This window comes from Lolium perenne, chromosome 7 (genome assembly GCF_019359855.2).
Source record: "Lolium perenne isolate Kyuss_39 chromosome 7, Kyuss_2.0, whole genome shotgun sequence".
In the NCBI taxonomy this organism is placed as follows: Eukaryota; Viridiplantae; Streptophyta; class Magnoliopsida; order Poales; family Poaceae; genus Lolium; species Lolium perenne.
In genome coordinates, this window is record NC_067250.2 from 190,979,062 (window position 1) to 190,999,620 (window position 20,559).

The window sequence follows — 20,559 nt, forward strand, 5'->3', positions numbered from 1 at the left end:
GCTTTTGCACCCAAGGTTCTCTTTCATTACCATGTTTCTCAGCAATAAAGTCTTCTTTCGTGTACTTTTTATTTTTAGCATGCTTCTCAGGTTCTTCTTCAACCTCTTCTTTATCAGGAGTATCATTCTTATCATTATCATGTTCATTACCACTTTCAGTTTCAGCATCAGAAATAGAAATACTATTAGGATCATTAACAGGTTCAGAGGATTCTACAACATTTTTATGTTTCTTCTTCTTTTTCTTCCTAGAATGAGCACTAGGTTCAATGCGTTGAGAATCTTGTTCAATTCTTTTGGGATGCCCTTCAGGATATAGAGGATCTTGGGTAGAGACACCACCTCTAGTTGTTACTTCATAAGCATGTTTCTCTTTAGAATTATTCCCTAACAAGTCATTTTGCACTTTAGTGAGTTGATCAATTTGAGTTTGAATCATTTGAAAATGTTTAACAAGCATCTTAACATCATTGGAGGTTCTCTCCACAATATCATGCAATTCACTAATAGCTTGAGAATTTTCCATTAAATGATTCTCTACTCTCATATTAAAATTTTCTTGCTTAACAATATAATTATCAAACTCATCTAAGCATTGTGCAGGAGGTTTCGAATATGGAATATCTTCCCTAGTAAAGCGTTGAAGGGAGTTTACCTCAATCATGGATGAAGGGGGAATTATCTCACATATATCTTCAATAGGAGGTAGATTCTTCACATCTTCAGATTTAATACCTTTCTCCTTGAGAGACTTCTTGGCTTCCCTCATATCTTCATCATTCAATTTAATTAAACCCCGCTTCTTCAATATTGGAGTTGGAGTCGGTTCAGGCGTAGTCCATTCATCATGATTCCGGCTTATTTCAGCCAATAATTCCTCAGCGTCGTCTGGAGTTCTTTTCCTGAAAACACAACCAGCACAACTATCCAGGTATGCCCTAGACTCAATGGTTAGTCCACTATAAAATATATCAAGTAAATCATGCTTTTCCAGATCATGCTCAGGCCGAGCTCTAATAAGAGAGCAGAATCTCGACCAAGCCTCAGGCAATTTCTCTTCATCTTCCTGATTAAAGTTATAAATTCTCTGCAAAGCAATATGTTGAGCACTAGCAGGAAAGTATTTGCGGAAGAAAACATCAAGCAATTCTTTTGGACTTTTAATAGAATTTGGTGGCAAATTATTATACCAAGTTTTAGCGTCATCCTTTAATGAGAATGGAAAGATTTTAGCAACAAAGTAAGTACGCATCTTGACATCATCAGAAAACAAGCTACTTAGAGTAGATAGCTCAGTCATGTGTTCAACAAAGACTTTCTTTTTCAGTACCACAAAAGGGTGTTTTCTCAACAATAGCTATATGAGATAGATCAAGAGAAAAATCATAATCTTTATCCCTAATGTTTATGGGAGATGTGGCAAACTTAGGATCGGAGACAAGTTTATATCTAACGGCATGTTACGCAAGCAACTTTTTAATTTTTCTTGCATCAGTAGTAGCATTGCATTTTTCAATAAAATCATCATTAAGCTCCACATAATCTTCATCAGGATCATCACTAAAATAATCAAGTTCAGGTGAACTAACAGGTGTAGCAGCATTAGGAGTTTCAGTATTTTCAATTTGTCTAGACCTAGCAATTGTAGCATCTAGAAAAGATCCCAATGAACCACTATCATCAAGCACAGCAGAAACATTATCAATATTATGAGAGTGTTCAGATTCAGCAGATGTACCCGCATGCGAAGCATGTGGCGGTGAAACAAGTTTATCAATCACAGATGGTGAATCAAGTGTAGCGGAGGTATTCAGAATTGTACCTTTTCTTGTAGTGGATGGTAATATGGCGATCTTAGTATCGCGAGGTTTACCCATGATGGAGAATTTGCAGCGAACAATATTAATCCAAGTGAACTTCCAAATAAAGCTATGCTCCCCGGCAACGGCGCCAGAAAATAGTCTTGATGACCCACAAGTATAGGGGATCGCAACAGTCTTCGAGGGAAGTAAAACCCAATTTATTGATTCGACACAAGGGGAGACAAAGAACACTTGGAAGCCTTAACAGCGGAGTTGTCAATTCAGCTGCACCTGGAAACAGACTTGCTCGCAAGATTTTATCGATAGTAACGAGCTTTATAGCGATGAGTAGTGAAATAACAAGACGAGTAACGAGAGACAGCAGTAGTGATTTTAGTAAACAGCAGGATTAAAATACTGTAGGCACGGGGACGGATGACGGGCGTTGCATGGATGAGAGAAACTCATGTAATAATCATAGCAGGGCATTTGCAGATAATAATAAAACGGTGTCCAAGTACAAAGCAATCAATAGGCATGTGTTCCATATATAGTCGTGCGTGCTCGCAATGAGAAACTTGCACAACATCTTTTGTCCTACCAGCCGGTGGCAGCCGGGCCTCAAGGGAAACTACTGGATATTAAGGTACTCCTTTTAATAGAGTACCGGAGCAAAGCATTAACACTCTATGAACACATGTGATCCTCACATCGCTACCATTCCCTCCGGTTGTCCCGATTTCTGTCACTTCGGGGCCATCGGTTCCGGACAGCGACATGTGTATACAACTTATAGGTAAGACCATAAACAATGAATATCTTGATGAAGCAATAACATGTTCAGATCTGAGATCATGGCACTCGGGCCCTAGTGACAAGCATTAAGCATAACAAGTTGCAACAATATCATCAAAGTACCAATTACGGACACTAGGCACTATGCCCTAACAATCTTATGCTATTACATGACCAATCTCATCCAATCCCTACCATCCCCTTCGGCCTACAGCGGGGGAATTACTCACACATGGATGGGGGAAACATGGCTGGTTGATGTAGAGGCGTTGGCGGTGATGGCGGTGATGATCTCCTCCAATTCCCCGTCCCGGCGGAGTGCCAGAACGGAGACTTCTGGCTCCCGCGACGGAGTTTCGCGATGTGGCGGCGTTCTGGAGGGTTTCTGGCGACTTCGACTTCTTTCCTGGCGTTTTTAGGTCGAGGCGAATAAGTAGTCCGAAGGAGGGCGTCGGAGGCCGGCCGAGGGGGCCACACCACAGGGCCGCGCGGCCCCCCCTGGGCCGTGCCGCCCTATGGTGTGGGGCCCTCGGGCCTCCACTTCAATTGTCCTTCTGGCTCCGTTAGCTTCCTGGGAAAATAGGGCCTTCTGCATAAATTCCGAGGTTTTTCCCGAAAGTTGGATTTCTGCACAAAAACGAGACACCAGAGCAGTTCTGCTGAAAACAGCGTTAGTCCGTGTTAGTTGTATCCAAAATACACAGATTAGAGGCAAAACAATAGCAAAAGTGTTCGGGAAAGTAGATACGTTTTGGACGTATCACCAAGATTTAAACAAGTTTAAGACAAGAAAATGAAAAGGGAAGCCTGCATCATATCCTTCTTAGTCACTCTAAAATGAATTTTTAAGAGGTTTTTGAAATTTCCATGTTTGAAACCCAAAACCACTTCTCTTCATGCTTGACTTCATAAGACAGAGTTTAGGGTTAGGGGGTAGATACATGATTTGTATGGTTTGAATATGTCTAGACCTTGTTTATCAACTTGAATGCTTACTATATGACATAAGAAGACTATGTACTTTGGTTTTTCATTTTTATGATTTTTTTAATTTTCTGCCCATTTGAATCTTGGTCAAATCCTAGGTTTGACCAAGATTTAAACAAGTTTAAAACATGAAAATGAAAAGGTAAGCCTGGATCCTTCTTACTCACTCTAAAATGAAGCTTTTTGGGATGTTCTTGAAATTTCCATGTTTGAAACCCAAAACGACTTCTCTCGTACTACGCTTTGTACATACTCGTATAATCTGACCGTACTTTGCACCTATGTTTAATGGATCATATGTGCCCGTAAATGGCTCATATTAGAATAGTAGACTCATATTAGTGTTCTTGACATTCTGTAAAATTATCAGATTTTTCGAAGTTTGTTTTTTTGGACAAAATTTTACCAATTTCTAGACAGAACAAAAAATGTCAGTCTTTTTATGCAAATCTGCACATAAGTGGCTCAAATTAAAACAATATACTCGTTTCAGTGTTTTTGATTTCCTATAAAAAAATAGATTTTCCTGAGAAGTTCTAATTTTTGCCAGAATTTGAAAATTTTGGATTTCTTGTGTGCCCGAAACACCCAAAAGTCGCTCCAAATCTGAACACAGGATTATTTTGGTCAATACGAAAGTATAAACTGAAATACGACTATTTATTGAACCATTTTCATGTTGTATTGTTGAAAATGGCATAGAAGGGGGTATTGAGAATTGAGAGTGGCATAAACACAACTTCAGTTTTTGGAATGGCATAAACACAACTTGTGAACTGAGGAGTGGCATAGAACCAATTAATCCTAGAACCAATTAACCCCACCAAAAATGGGTGATGCATGTCTCCTTCACCAAAACAACAATACCTGTCTGAAACAAGTACATGAACACAAGTACACCACCATAATAATAATACTAGGTGACTCAACGACTAAACATTGACTCGACTCAGACACAACTACTACATTGACACAAGTACTAATATAATAAAGTAAGAGTACTAGTTTGTTTACATTTCCACATGCCAATTTTACGAACAAAATTTCGAAAATTAACCTTCAGAAACTCGGAAGCTAGGTGACACAGCAGTCATCAAGGATTGCAGCTAGTGGTACACAGTGACCTGGTCAAGATCTACCTTGAGCCTGCTTGACGCTTCAGCTCGGAGTTGAGAGCCTTAACCTGTGACAGCTCGGCCTCTAGTTTGTCCGTCCTAACCGTGAGGTTCAGGATCAGTCCGGCGAGTTTGTCCATGGTCTCCGCCTGGCCGAGGCTCCACCGCTGGATCTCATTACTCGCAGTGAACGATTTCATGGCGATATCGTCGAGAATGCGAATCCGGATCTTCTCAGTGGCGAGCTCAGAATAAAGTCTCATGCACTCATCGGCGAGGGTGCTTCTGTCCGCCGTCTCGACGCAGAAATCGCCCATAACCATTTCTAAAATGGGCCCGATCTTGTAGCGGGGCTTCTATCAGATGGGGATGGAGCACAAAATCAGAAGTGTACCCAGAGAAGTACCAAGAAAGAGAAAATGGGAATCCCAATTTGCACGAATGTCTATACCTCGCTGCTTTGAGAACTTGGCTCCATGGAAGATGTTTCCGCAGGCAGGAGGGCTGCGGGAAAACTAAGGCCGCCCGACCTGAATATACGATTGAGAGAAGGTAAGAAAAGGAGGGGATGATAAGTTGTGAAAGACATAGAAAGATACGCAAGAACGGAGGATCGCCTGAAGGTGGCAGTCGCGGGTTGCGACGCCCTTGAAGACTCTTGCGCAGAAGGCACCTCGACAAGAAGACAGTGGACGGCATTGCTGGGATTCCTCAGCTTCGCCGCAGCCGCACGAGCCCTTCTGTGGCGAGACTTGCTCCCGGTCATGGTGGCGAAGTAGTATTCCAAGAGGTAAACAAAGTGGTGAACTGAGGAAGACGGCAAGAGCAAAGGTTAGTCCTTAAATTTGGCCTCCCCGTCTCCTCGGCACCTCGCGAGTAGTAATACTTATCTGGTCAAAGAACAAACTTCGAGGCAGAGACTTGGTGGGCCATTCATCTCCAACTATACTTCCTCCGATCCGAATGATACCAAATTTTTGAATGACAAATCACCCAAAACAGTATTCCAAGAGTATATGTAAGCTTTCATTTTGGAGTGACTAAGAAGGATGCATGCTTACCTTTTCATTTTCATGTTATAAACTTGTTTAAATATTGGTTAAACCTATGATTTGACCAAGATCAAATGGGCATAAAAATTCAGAAAAAAATCAAAAAATGAAAATCAAAGCACATAGTATTATTATGTCATATAGTAAGCATTCAAGTTGATAAACAAGGTCTAAACAACAAACCAGACAAATCATGTATCTACCCCCAACCCTAAACTCTGTCTTATGAAGTCAAGCATGAAGAGAAGTGGTTTTGGGTTTCAAACATGGAAATTTCAAAAAACTCCCAAAAGCTTCTCATTTTAGAGTGACTAAGAAGGATTCATGCTCACCTTTTCATTTTCATGTTTTAAACTTGTTCAAATCTTGGTCAAACTTAGGATTTGACCAAGATTCAAATGGGCATAAAAATTGGGAGGAAGGGTATGAATTACAATTCAAAAAAACAAGGTAACTTAAATACTTGGATGACTCATATTAGTGTTCTTGACATTCAGTAAAATTATCAGATTTTTCGAAGAAGTTTGATTTTTTGGACAAAATTTTACCAATTTCTAGACAGAACGAGAAAATGTTAGCCTTTTTATGCAACCGCACATAAATGGCTCAAATTAAAATAGTATACTCGTTTCAAGTGTTTTTGATTTCCTATAAAAAAATTAGATTTTTCTGAGAAGTTCTAATTTTCGCCGTAATTTGAAAATTTTGGATTTCTTGTGTGCCCGAAAAACCCAAAAGTCGCTCCAAATCTGAACACGTGTTTATTTTGGTCAATACGAAAGTATAAACTGAAATACGACTATTTATTGAACCGTTTTCATGTTGTATTGTTGAAAATGGCATAGAAGGGGGTATTGAGAATTGAGAGTGGCATAAACACAACTTCGGTTTTGGAATGGCATAAACACAACTTGTGAATTGAGGAGTGGCATAGAACCAATTAACCCTAGAACCAATTAACCCCACCAAAAATGGATGATGCATGTCTCCTTCACCAAAACAACAATACCGTCTGAAACAAGTACATGAACACAAGTACACCACCATAATAATAATACTAGGTGACTCAACGACTCAACATTGACTCGACTCAGACACAACTTGATATAGTAAGCACTCAAGTTGATAAACAAAGTCTAGACATATTCAAACCAGAAAAATCATGTATCTCTACCCCTAACCCTAAACTTTGTCTTAATTATGAAGTCAAGCACGAAGAGAAGTCGTTTTGGGTTTCAAACATGGACATTTCAAAAACCCTCCCAAAAGCTTCATTGTGGTGTGACGTACTAAGAAGGATACATGCTTACATTTTCAACAACCCCCCTAAAAGCTTCATTATAGAGTGACTAAGAAGGATCCAAGCAAGGGCTTACCTTTTATTTTATTGTTTTAAACTTGTTCAAATCTCGTTCAAACCTAGGATTTGACCAAGATTCAAAATGTGCATCAAAATTCAAAAATTATAAAAATTAAAAACCAAATTAAAGCACATAGTGTTCTTATGTCATATAGTAAGCATTAAAGTTGATAAACAAGGTCTTGACACATATTCAAACAAGACAAATCATGTATCTATACCCCTAACCCCTAAACTCTATCTTATGAAGTCAACAACATGCATGAAGAGAAGTGGTTTTGGGTTTCAAACATGGAAATTTCAAAAACCTCCCAAAAGCTTCATTTTAGAGTGACTAATATATATAAGAAGGATCCATGCCTGCTTACCACCTTTTCATTTTCATATTCTAAACTTGTTTAAATTAATCCGTGTCAAATTAAACCAAGGATTTGACCAAAAGATTCAAATGGGCATAAAATTTAAAAAAAAAATCAGAAAAATGAAAAAAAAGCATATAGTCTTCTTATGTCATATAGTAAGCATTCAAGTTGATAAACAAGGTTTGGACATGCATATTCAAACCTAGGCAAATCATGTATCTATCCCCTAGCCCCTAAACTCTATCTTATGAAGTCAAGCATGAAGAGAAGTGGTTTTGGGTTTCAAACATGAAAATTTCAAGAACATCCCAAAAACTTCATTTTAGAGTGACTAAGAAGGATACAGGCTTCCCCTTTTCATTTTCATGTTTTATACTTGTTTAAATCTTGGTCAAACCTAGGATTTGACAAAGATTCAAATGTGCATCAAAATAAAAAATCAGAAAAATTAAAAACCAAAGCACATAGTTTTCTTATGTCATATAGTTATCATTAAAGTTGATATAAACAAGGTCTAGATATATTCAAACAAGAAAAATCATGTATCTACCCCTAACCCTAAACTCTGTATGTCTTATGTAGTCAAGCATGAAGAGAAGTACGTGGTTTTGGGTTTCAAACTTGGAATTTCAAGAACCCCCCAAAAGCTTCATTTTAGAGTGACTAAAGGATCCAGGTCGGGCTTACCTTTTATTTTCATGTTTTAAACTTGTTTAAATATTGGTTAAGCCTAGGATTTGACCAAGATCAAATGGGCATAAAAATTCAGAAAAAATCAAAAAAAAATGAAAACCAAAGCACATAGTATTATTATGTCATATAGTAAGCATTCAAGTTGATAAACAAGGTCTAAACAACAAACTAGACAAATCATGTATCTACCCCCTAACCCTAAATTAACTCTGTCTTATGAAGTCAAGCATGAAGAGAAGTGGTTTTGGGTTTCAAACATGGAAATTTCAAAAAACTCCCAAAAGCTTCTCATTTTAGAGTGACTAAGAAGGATTCAGGCTTACCTTTTCATTTTCATGTTTTAAACTTGTTCAAATCTTGGTCAAACTTAGGATTTGACCAAGATTCAAATGGGCATAAAAATTGGGAGGAAGGGTATGAATTACAATTCAAAAAACAAGGTAACTTAAATACTTGGATGCCCCAAAGATGTGTGGAAGCCCAAAACAATGGCAAAACATGTGCGCACGCTGCATCCAATTCAAGTAGAACACATAGTAGGCATCGATAGTTTGACCTAAATTTGAAATCAAAGAGAAGGTGGTTAGAAAAAATCGAAATTGGCAAAGCAAAGCATGAAATCATAAATTTGTGATGCACTATAGCTATGAAAAGTATCAAACAATGCATACCAAAATGATTTTTTAGAGGAATACTAGTTCAACTTATTTTAGTTTTATATTAGTAGCCCAAAATCGAAGTAGTAGTTGGATATTTTTGAACTTGATCTGTAGTAGTGGGCAAAACCCTAGTTTAACATATTTAATCATAGATTCGTAGGTCGATTTTTCTACTTTTTTATTATTACTATGCAGCACATGTGTGTTTGCCCGTCGAGTGAAACTCGGAGGAAGAGGGATCACTCGGAAGGAGAGAAGAAGGGAGAGAATTATGGTGTCTCCATTTTTTGTTGTGATGATGTTGACTTTTGTGCAGGGTTTGTCAGTGAGCAGGAGCGAGCGAGCGAGCGAGCGAGTCGAGCGAGGCCGAGAATGAGAGAGATTTGTTTTTTTTTGTGAGAGGGACAACCGAAGGATCCAGAAGGACCCACATACTTCCGATACGCATCCTGATGCGTCTTCTCTTGACAAAGAAAATGGATGGGAGTTTGCGTACCTATTGCACGTGACTTGTGCTCACTGAAGTGTGGGACCTCACGCATGGGCACCACACGTAAGTGACAGACCTGTTGATGTAAAAACTCGGTTGATTATTATACTACTACATTTATACAAAGTTTCCTATGGATTGAAGGGTACGAAAGCCAAGTTAAATCATTTACATGACATTATTTTTTCCATGAAGCCAAGTTAACTCATTTATCAATTGGTACATTTTGGAGTGACTAAGAAGGATCCAGGCTTACTTTTTCATTTTCATGTTTTAAACATGTTTAAATCTTGGTCAAACCTATGACTTGACCAAGATTCAAATGGGCATAAAAATTCAAAAAAAAAATCAAAAAAAAGAAAAAACAAAAGCACGCCGTCTTCCTATGTCATATAGTAAGCATTCAAGGTGATAAACAAGGTCTGGCATATTCAAACCACAAAAATCATGTATCTACCCCCTAACCCTAAACAAGGATCCAGGCTTACCCTTTTCATTTTCATGTTTTAAACTTGTTCAAATCTTGGTCAAACTTAGGATTTGACGAAGATTCAAATGGGCGTAAAAATACTTAGAAAAATCATGTACGTATCTACCCCAAACCCTAAACTCTATCTTACGAAGCCAAGCATGAAGAGAAGTGGTTTTGGGTTTCAAACATGGAAATTTCAAAAACCTCCCAAAAGCTTCATTTTAGAGTGACTAAGAAGGATCCATGCTTACCTTTTATTTTCATGTTTTAAACATGTTCAAATCTTGGTCAAACCGTACGTACCTAGGATTTGACCAAGATTCAAATGGGCATAAAAATTCAAAAAAAATGAAAAACCAAAGCACATAGCCTAGCTTCTTATATATGCCATATAGTAAGCACTCAAGTTGATAAACAAACTCTAGACATATTCAAACCAGAAAAATCATGTATCTACCCCTAACCCTAAACTTTGTCTTAATTATGAAGTCAAGCACGAAGAGAAGTCGTTTTGGGTTTCAAACATGGACATTTAAAAAACCCTCCCAAAAGCTTCATTGTGGTGTGACGTACTAAGAAGGATACATGCTTACATTTTCAACAACCCCCTAAAAGCTTCATTATAGAGTGACTAAGAAGGATCCAGTCAAGGGCTTACCTTTTATTTTCTTGTTTTAAACTTGTTCAAATCTCGGTCAAACCTAGGATTTGACCAAGATTCAAAATGTGCATCAAAATTCAAAAAAAATTATAAAAATTAAAAACCAAATTAAAGCACATAGTGTTCTTATGTCATATAGTAAGCATTAAAGTTGATAAACAAGGTCTAGACACATATTCAAACAAGACAAATCATGTATCTATACCCCTAACCCCTAAACTCTATCTTATGAAGTCAACAACATGAAGAGAAGTGGTTTTGGGTTTCAAACATGGAAATTTCAAAAACCTCCCAAAAGCTTCATTTTAGAGTGACTAATATATATAAGAAGGATCCATGCCTGCTTACCACCTTTTCATTTTCATATTTTAAACTTGTTTAAATCCGTGTCAAATTAAACCAAGGATTTGACCAAAAGATTCAAATGGGCATAAAATTTAAAAAAAATCAGAAAAATGAAAAACAAAAGCATATAGTCTTCTTATGTCATATACTAAGCATTCAAGTTGATAAACAAGGTTTGGACATGCATATTCAAACCTAGGCAAATCATGTATCTATCCCCTAGCCCCTAAACTATATCTTATGAAGTCAAGCATGAAGAGAAGTGGTTTTGGGTTTCAAACATGAAAATTTCAAGAACATCCCAAAAACTTCATTTTAGAGTGACTAAGAAGGATACAGGCTTCCCCTTTTCATTTTCATGTTTTATACTTGTTTAAATCTTGGTCAAACCTAGGATTTGACAAAGATTCAAATGTGCATCAAAAAAAAAATCAGAAAAATTAAAAACCAAAGCACATAGTTTTCTTATGTCATATAGTTAGCATTAAAGTTGATATAAACAAGGTCTAGATATATTCAAACAAGAAAAATCATGTATCTACCCCTAACCCTAAACTCTGTCTTATGTACTCAAGCATGAAGAGAAGTGGTTTTGGGTTTCAAACTTGGAAATTTCAAGAACCCCCCAAAAGCTTCATTTTAGAGTGACTAAAGGATCCAGGTCGGGCTTACCTTTTATTTTCATGTTTTAAAATTGTTCAAATCTTGGTCAAACCGTACCTAGGATTTGATCAAGATTCAAAAATGGGCATAAAATTTCAAAAAATGAAAAACCAAAGCATATAGCCTTCTTATGTCATATAGTACGTAAGCACTCAAGTTCATAAACAAGGTCTAGACATATTCAAACCAGAAAAATCATGTTTCTACCCCTAGCCCTAAACTTTGTCTTATGAAGTCAAGCACGAAGAGAAGTCGTTTTGGATTTCAAACATGGAAATTTCAAAAACCTTCCCAAAAGCTTCATTTTGGAGTGACTAATTAAGAAGGATACAGGCTTACCTTTTCATTTTCATGTTTTAAACTTGTTTAAATATTGGTTAAGCCTAGGATTTGACCAAGATCAAATGGGCATAAAAATTCAGAAATAATCAAAAAAAAAATGAAAACCAAAGCACATAGTATTATTATGTCATATAGTAAGCATTCAAGTTGATAAACAAGGTCTAAACAACAAACTAGACAAATCATGTATCTACCCCTAACCCTAAATTAACTCTGTCTTATGAAGTCAAGCATGAAGAGAAGTGGTTTTGGGTTTCAAACATGGAAATTTCAAAAAACTCCCAAAAGCTTCTCATTTTAGAGTGACTAAGAAGGATTCAGGCTTACCTTTTCATTTTCATGTTTTAAACTTGTTCAAATCTTGGTCAAACTTAGGATTTGACCAAGATTCAAATGGGCATAAAAATTGGGAGGAAGGGTATGAATTACAATTCAAAAAAACAAGGTAACTTAAATACTTGGATGCCCCAAAGATGTGCGGAAGCCCAAAACAATGGCAAAACATGTGCGCACGCTGCATCCAATTCAAGTAGAACACATAGTAGGCATCGATAGTTTGACCTAAATTTGAAATCAAAGAGAAGGTGGTTAGAAAAAATCGAAATTGGCAAAGCAAAGCATGAAATCATAAATTTGTGATGCACTATAGCTATGAAAAGTATCAAACAATGCATACCAAAATGATTTTTTAGAGGAATACTAGTTCAACTTATTTTAGTTTTATATTAGTAGCCCAAAATCGAAGTAGTAGTTGGATATTTTTGAACTTGATCTGTAGTAGTGGGCAAAACCCTAGTTTAACATATTTAATCATAGATTCGTAGGTCGATTTTTCTACTTTTTTATTATTACTATGCAGCACATGTGTGTTTGCCCGTCGAGTGAAACTCGGAGGAAGAGGGATCACTCGGAAGGAGAGAAGAAGGGAGAGAATTATGGTGTCTCCCCTTTTTCGTGTGATGATGTTGACTTTTGTGCAGGGTTTGTCAGTGAGCAGGAGCGAGCGAGCGAGCGAGCGAGTCGAGCGAGGCCGAGAATGAGAGAGATTTGTTTTTTTTGTGAGAGGGACAACCGAAGGATCCAGAAGGACCCACATACTTCCGATACGCATCCTGATGCGTCTTCTCTTGAAAAAGAAAATGGCTGGGAGTTTGCGTACCTATTGCACGTGACTTGTGCTCACTGAAGTGTGGGACCTCACGCATGGGCACCGCACGTAAGTGACAGACCTGTTGATGTAAAAACTCGGTTGATTATTATACTACTACATTTATACAAAGTTTCCTATGGATTCAAGGGTACGAAAGCCAAGTTAAATCATTTACATGACATTATTTTTTCCATGAAGCCAAGTTAACTCATTTATCAATTGGTACATTTTGGAGTGACTAAGAAGGATCCAGGGTTACTTTTTCATTTTCATGTTTTAAACATGTTTAAATCTTGGTCAAACCTATGACTTGACCAAGATTCAAATGGGCATAAAAATTCAAAAAAAAATCAAAAAAAAGAAAAAACAAAAGCACGCCGTCTTCCTATGTCATATAGTAAGCATTCAAGGTGATAAACAAGGTCTGGCATATTCAAACCACAAAAATCATGTATCTACCCCCTAACCCTAAACAAGGATCCAGGCTTACCCTTTTCATTTTCATGTTTTAAACTTGTTCAAATCTTGGTCAAACTTAGGATTTGACGAAGATTCAAATGGGCGTAAAAATACTTAGAAAAATCATGTACGTATCTACCCCAAACCCTAAACTCTATCTTACGAAGCCAAGCATGAAGAGAAGTGGTTTTGGGTTTCAAACATGGAAATTTCAAAAACCTCCCAAAAGCTTCATTTTAGAGTGACTAAGAAGGATCCATGCTTACCTTTTATTTTCATGTTTTAAACATGTTCAAATCTTGGTCAAACCGTACGTACCTAGGATTTGACCAAGATTCAAATGGGCATAAAAATTCAAAAAATGAAAAACCAAAGCACATAGCCTAGCTTCTTATATATGCCATATAGTTAGCACTCAAGTTGATAAACAAAGTCTAGACATATTCAAACCAGAAAAATCATGTATCTACCCCTAACCCTAAACTTTGTCTTAATTATGAAGTCAAGCACGAAGAGAAGTCGTTTTGGGTTTCAAACATGGACATTTCAAAAACCCTCCCAAAAGCTTCATTGTGGTGTGACGTACTAAGAAGGATACATGCTTACATTTTCAACAACCCCCCTAAAAGCTTCATTATAGAGTGACTAAGAAGGATCCACCAGCGGGCTTACCTTTTATTTTCTTGTTTTAAACTTGTTCAAATCTCGGTCAAACCTAGGATTTGACCAAGATTCAAAATGTGCATCAAAATTCAAAAAAAATTATAAAAATTAAAAACCAAATTAAAGCACATAATGTTCTTATGTCATATAGTAAGCATTAAAGTTGATAAACAAGGTCTAGACACATATTCAAACAAGACAAATCATGTATCTATACCCCTAACCCCTAAACTCTATCTTATGAAGTCAACAACATGAAGAGAAGTGGTTTTGGGTTTCAAACATGGAAATTTCAAAAACCTCCCAAAAGCTTCATTTTAGAGTGACTAATATATATAAGAAGGATCCATGCCTGCTTACCACCTTTTCATTTTCATATTTTAAACTTGTTTAAATCCGTGTCAAATTAAACCAAGGATTTGACCAAAAGATTCAAATGGGCATAAAATTTAAAAAAATCAGAAAAATGAAAAGCAAAAGCATATAGTCTTCTTATGTCATATACTAAGCATTCAAGTTGATAAACAAGGTTTGGACATGCATATTCAAACCTAGGCAAATCATGTATCTATCCCCTAGCCCCTAAACTATATCTTATGAAGTCAAGCATGAAGAGAAGTGGTTTTGGGTTTCAAACATGAAAATTTCAAGAACATCCCAAAAACTTCATTTTAGAGTGACTAAGAAGGATACAGGCTTCCCCTTTTCATTTTCATGTTTTATACTTGTTTAAATCTTGGTCAAACCTAGGATTTGACAAAGATTCAAATGTGCATCAAAATAAAAAATCAGAAAAATTAAAAACCAAAGCACATAGTTTTCTTATGTCATATAGTTAGCATTAAAGTTGACATAAACAAGGTCTAGATATATTCAAACAAGAAAAATCATGTATCTACCCCTAACCCTAAACTCTGTCTTATGTAGTCAAGCATGAAGAGAAGTGGTTTTGGGTTTCAAACTTGGAAATTTCAAGAACCCCCCAAAATCTTCATTTTAGAGTGACTAAAGGATCCAGGTCGGGCTTACCTTTTATTTTCATGTTTTAAAATTGTTCAAATCTTGGTCAAACCGTACCTAGGATTTGATCAAGATTCAAAAATGGGCATAAAATTTCAAAAAAATGAAAAACCAAAGCATATAGCCTTCTTATGTCATATAGTACGTAAGCACTCAAGTTCATAAACAAGGTCTAGACATATTCAAACCAGAAAAATCATGTTTCTACCCCTAGCCCTAAACTTTGTCTTATGAAGTCAAGCACGAAGAGAAGTCGTTTTGGATTTCAAACATGGAAATTTCAAAAACCTTCCCAAAAGCTTCATTTTGGAGTGACTAATTAAGAAGGATACAGCTTACCTTTTCATTTTCATGTTTTAAACTTGTTTAAATATTGGTTAAGCCTAGGATTTCACCAAGATCAAATGGGCATAAAAATTCAGAAAAAATCAAAAAAATGAAAACCAAAGCACATAGTATTATTATGTCATATAGTAAGCATTCAAGTTGATAAACAAGGTCTAAACAACAAACTAGACAAATCATGTATCTACCCCCTAACCCTAAATTAACTCTGTCTTATGAAGTCAAGCATGAAGAGAAGTGGTTTTGGGTTTCAAACATGGAAATTTCAAAAACTCCCAAAAGCTTCTCATTTTAGAGTGACTAAGAAGGATTCAGGCTTACCTTTTCATTTTCATGTTTTAAACTTGTTCAAATCTTGGTCAAACTTAGGATTTGACCAAGATTCAAATGGGCATAAAAATTGGGAGGAAGGGTATGAATTACAATTCAAAAAAACAAGGTAACTTAAATACTTGGATGCCCCAAAGATGTGTGGAAGCCCAAAACAATGGCAAAACATGTGCGCACGCTGCATCCAATTCAAGTAGAACACATAGTAGGCATCGATAGTTTGACCTAAATTTGAAATCAAAGAGAAGGTGCTTAGAAAAAATCGAAATTGGCAAAGCAAAGCATGAAATCATAAATTTGTGATGCACTATAGCTATGAAAAGTATCAAACAATGCATACCAAAATGATTTTTTAGAGGAATACCAGTTCAACTTATTTTAGTTTTATATTAGTAGCCCAAAATCGAAGTAGTAGTTGGATATTTTTGAACTTGATCTGTAGTAGTGGGCAAAACCCTAGTTTAACATATTTAATCATAGATTCGTAGGTCGATTTTTCTACTTTTTTATTATTACTATGCAGCACATGTGTGTTTGCCCGTCGAGTGAAACTCGGAGGAAGAGGGATCACTCGGAAGGAGAGAAGAAGGGAGAGAATTATGGTGTCTCCCCTTTTTCGTGTGATGATGTTGACTTTTGTGCAGGGTTTGTCAGTGAGCAGGAGCGAGCGAGTCGAGCGAGGCCGAGAATGAGAGAGATTTGTTTTTTTTTTGTGAGAGGGACAACCGAAAGATCCAGAAGGACCCACATACTTCCGATACGCATCCTGATGCGTCTTCTCTTGACAAAGAAAATGGCTGGGAGTTTGCGTACCTATTGCACGTGACTTGTGCTCACTGAAGTGTGGGACCTCACGCATGGGCACCACACGTAAGTGACAGACCTGTTGATGTAAAAACTCGGTTGATTATTATACTACTACATTTATACAAAGTTTCCTATGGATTCAAGGGTACGAAAGCCAAGTTAAATCATTTACATGACATTATTTTTTCCATGAAGCCAAGTTAACTCATTTATCAATTGGTACATTTTGGAGTGACTAAGAAGGATCCAGGGTTACTTTTTCATTTTCATGTTTTAAACATGTTTAAATCTTGGTCAAACCTATGACTTGACCAAGATTCAAATGGGCATAAAAATTCAAAAAAAATCAAAAAAAAGAAAAAACAAAAGCACGCCGTCTTCCTATGTCATATAGTAAGCATTCAAGGTGATAAACAAGGTCTGGCATATTCAAACCACAAAAATCATGTATCTACCCCCTAACCCTAAACAAGGATCCAGGCTTACCCTTTTCATTTTCATGTTTTAAACTTGTTCAAATCTTGGTCAAACTTAGGATTTGACGAAGATTCAAATGGGCGTAAAAATACTTAGAAAAATCATGTACGTATCTACCCCAAACCCTAAACTCTATCTTACGAAGCCAAGCATGAAGAGAAGTGGTTTTGGGTTTCAAACATGGAAATTTCAAAAATCTCCCAAAAGCTTCATTTTAGAGTGACTAAGAAGGATCCATGCTTACCTTTTATTTTCATGTTTTAAACATGTTCAAATCTTGGTCAAACCGTACGTACCTAGGATTTGACCAAGATTCAAATGGGCATAAAAATTCAAAAAAAAAAGAAAAACCAAAGCACATAGCCTAGCTTCTTATATATGCCATATAGTAAGCACTCAAGTTGATAAACAAAGTCTAGACATATTCAAACCAGAAAAATCATGTATCTACCCCTAACCCTAAACTTTGTCTTAATTATGAAGTCAAGCACGAAGAGAAGTCGTTTTGGGTTTCAAACATGGACATTTCAAAAACCCTCCCAAAAGCTTCATTGTGGTGTGACGTACTAAGAAGGATACATGCTTACATTTTCAACAACCCCCTAAAAGCTTCATTATAGAGTCACTAAGAAGGATCCAGACGGGCGGGCTTACCTTTTAGTATCTCGATTTAAACTTGTTCAAATCTCGGTCAAACCTAGGATTTGACCAAGATTCAAAATGTGCATCAAAATTCAAAAAAAATTATAAAAATTAAAAACCAAATTAAAGCACATAGTGTTCTTATGTCATATAGTAAGCATTAAAGTTGATAAACAAGGTCTAGACACATATTCAAACAAGACAAATCACGTATCTATACCCCTAACCCCTAAACTCTATCTTATGAAGTCAACAACATGAAGAGAAGTGGTTTTGGGTTTCAAACATGGAAATTTCAAAAACCTCCCAAAAGCTTCATTTTAGAGTGACTAATATATATAAGAAGGATCCATGCCTGCTTACCACCTTTTCATTTTCATATTTTAAACTTGTTTAAATCCGTGTCAAATTAAACCAAGGATTTTACCAAAAGATTCAAATGGGCATAAAATTTAAAAAAATCAGAAAAATGAAAAACAAAAGCATATAGTCTTCTTATGTCATATACTAAGCATTCAAGTTGATAAACAAGGTTTGGACATGCATATTCAAACCTAGGCAAATCATGTATCTATCCCCTAGCCCCTAAACTATATCTTATGAAGTCAAGCATGAAGAGAAGTGGTTTTGGGTTTCAAACATGAAAATTTCAAGAACATCCCAAAAACTTCATTTTAGAGTGACTAAGAAGGATACAGGCTTCCCCTTTTCATTTTCATGTTTTATACTTGTTTAAATCTTGGTCAAACCTAGGATTTGACAAAGATTCAAATGTGCATCAAAATAAAAAATCAGAAAAATTAAAAACCAAAGCACATAGTTTTCTTATGTCATATAGTTAGCATTAAAGTTGATATAAACAAGGTCTAGATATATTCAAACAAGAAAAATCATGTATCTACCCCTAACCCTAAACTCTGTCTTATGTAGTCAAGCATGAAGAGAAGTGGTTTTGGGTTTCAAACTTGGAAATTTCAAGAACCCCCCAAAAGCTTCATTTTAGAGTGACTAAAGGATCCAGGTCGGGCTTGCCTTTTATTTTCATGTTTTAAAATTGTTCAAATCTTGGTCAAACCGTACCTAGGATTTGATCAAGATTCAAAAATGGGCATAAAATTTCAAAAAAAATGAAAAACCAAAGCATATAGCCTTCTTATGTCATATAGTACGTAAGCACTCAAGTTCATAAACAAGGTCTAGACATATTCAAACCAGAAAAATCATGTTTCTACCCCTAGCCCTAAACTTTGTCTTATGAAGTCAAGCACGAAGAGAAGTCGTTTTGGATTTCAAACATGGAAATTTCAAAAACCTTCCCAAAAGCTTCATTTTGGAGTGACTAATTAAGAAGGATACAGGCTTACCTTTTCATTTTCATGTTTTAAACTTGTTTAAATATTGGTTAAGCCTAGGATTTCACCAAGATCAAATGGGCATAAAAATTCAGAAAAAATCAAAAAAAATGAAAACCAAAGCACATAGTATTATTATGTCATATAGTAAGCATTCAAGTTGATAAACAAGGTCTAAACAACAAACTAGACAAATCATGTATCTACCCCCTAACCCTAAATTAACTCTGTCTTATGAAGTCAAGCATGAAGAGAAGTGGTTTTGGGTTTCAAACATGGAAATTTCAAAAAACTCCCAAAAGCTTCTCATTTTAGAGTGACTAAGAAGGATTCAGGCTTACCTTTTCATTTTCATGTTTTAAACTTGTTCAAATCTTGGTCAAACTTAGGATTTGACCAAGATTCAAATGGGCATAAAAATTGGGAGGAAGGGTATGAATTACAATTCAAAAAAACAAGGTAACTTAAATACTAGGATGCCCCAAAGATGTGTGGAAGCCCAAAACAATGGCAAAACATGTGCACACGCTGCATCCAATTCAAGTAGAACACATAGTAGGCATCGATAGTTTGACCTAAATTTGAAATCAAAGAGAAGGTGGTTAGAAAAAATCGAAATTGGCAAAGCAAAGCATGAAATCATAAATTTGTGATGCACTATAGCTATGAAAAGTATCAAACAATGCATACCAAAATGATTTTTTAGAGGAATATTAGTTCAACTTATTTTAGTTTTATATTAGTAGCCCAAAATCGAAGTAGTAGTTGGATATTTTTGAACTTGATCTGTAGTAGTGGGCAAAACCCTAGTTTAACATATTTAATCATAGATTCGTAGGTCGATTTTTCTACTTTTTTATTATTACTATGCAGCACATGTGTGTTTGCCCGTCGAGTGAAACTCGGAGGAAGAGGGATCACTCGGAAGGAGAGAAGAAGGGAGAGAATTATGGTGTCTCCCCTTTTTCGTGTGATGATGTTGACTTTTGTGCAGGGTTTGTCAGTGAGCAGGAGCGAGCGAGCGAGCGAGCAAGTCGAGCGAGGCCGAGAATGAGAGAGATTTGTTTTTTTTTGTGAGAGGGACAACCGAAGGATCCAGAAGGACCCACATACTTCCGATACGCATCCTGATGCGTCTTCTCTTGACAAAGAAAATGGCTGGGAGTTTGCGTACCTATTGCACGTGACTTGTGCTCACTATAGTGTGGGACCTCACGCATGGGCACCACACGTAAGTGACAGACCTGTTGATGTAAAAACTCGGTTGATTATTATACTACTACATTTATACAAAGTTTCCTATGGATTCAAGGGTACGAAAGCCAAGTTAAATCATTTACATGACATTATTTTTTCCATGAAGCCAAGTTAACTCATTTATCAATTGGTACATTTTGGAGTGACTAAGAAGGATCCAGGGTTACTTTTTCATTTTCATGTTTTAAACATGTTTAAATCTTGGTCAAACCTATGACTTGACCAAGATTCAAATGGGCATAAAAATTCAAAAAAAATC